Source organism: Gekko japonicus, unplaced genomic scaffold, assembly GCF_001447785.1.
Source record: "Gekko japonicus isolate JY-2015 unplaced genomic scaffold, Gekko_japonicus_V1.1 scaffold1899, whole genome shotgun sequence".
Lineage (NCBI taxonomy): Eukaryota > Metazoa > Chordata > Lepidosauria > Squamata > Gekkonidae > Gekko > Gekko japonicus.
In genome coordinates this window covers 344,421-345,569 of record NW_015176509.1, presented here as the reverse complement: position 1 = coordinate 345,569, position 1,149 = coordinate 344,421, and positions in this window count along the sequence as shown.

Sequence of the window (1,149 nt, the reverse complement as noted above, 5' to 3'; positions counted from 1 at the left end):
CAGATCCTACAATATATAGGATAGCTGCGCTTCGGGGGGCGGAGTTCCCCCCGGGGCCCAATTCCGCGGCGGTAGAAATCGGGCCTCCAAAGCGGGGGTTTACCCACCCCCACTTGGCAGCCCTAGGCAGAGCCATCCACAAAATGGCTGCCATAGGAGACAAAGCCAACCACAAAATGGCTGCCGCAGCTTCCCTTCAGTCACACAGTGAAGATCGTTGTGCTGTGGAGGCGGCTGCCACCAAAGCAACGCTTTTGCAGAGCCATCCACAAAATGGCTGCCATAGGAGACAAAGCCAACCACAAAATGGCTGCCGCAGCTTCCCTTCAGTCACACAGTGAAGATCGTTGTGCTGTGGAGGCGGCTGCCACCAAAGCAACGCTTTTTCTGAGCAGCCCATCCAAAGCCTTCTTGGGCAAAAGTCCCAATTGGCCCAACCACTTTCTGAAAAACTTGGCGAGCACCAAGAAAGGTGTTGGCAGGTGGCATTCCGCCCACAGGCACTATGTAGGGGACTCCGATTTACACACTAAACACGTATGTACCTGTGTACTTTCCACACCCTTCGTAGAGAGTTCACCAGCCAGTCAGGAGTACAGGACCTTTTATCTTTGACTGCCAATTAATCAAGTTGAAGGGAGGGGGGGAAGAATTACTATCTTTTAATTATTAGCAAAGTGCTAAATATAGCCTTTTTAATACTGCCTGAGCGATCAATGAGCATTATCAGATACAGCCTCATGCAGAAGATGATTTCACAGAATCAGATTGAGAACCAAGCACTGATCTTTGGAATCATCGCATGGTAAAATTATACGTTTCCTAAGATAGTGGAAACTATCTAGTTCCAGCTCCTGCCAACCTAGCAGTTCGAAAGCAAGAAATTGCAAGTACATAAATAGGTACCACTTCGGTGGGAAGGTAACAGCGTTCCGTGCGCCTTGGTGTTTAGTCATGCTGGCCACATGACCACGGAAACGTTTTCGGACAGCGCTGGCTCTTCGGCTTCGAAACGGAGATGAGCACCGCAACCCTAGAGTCGGATTCGACTGGCTTTCGAGCAAGGGAACCTTTACCTTTTTAAGATAGTGGATGTTCCTTTGCCTCTAAAAAGTGTCACACAGAAGAGTTACTCGGGCTTCTGAGAAC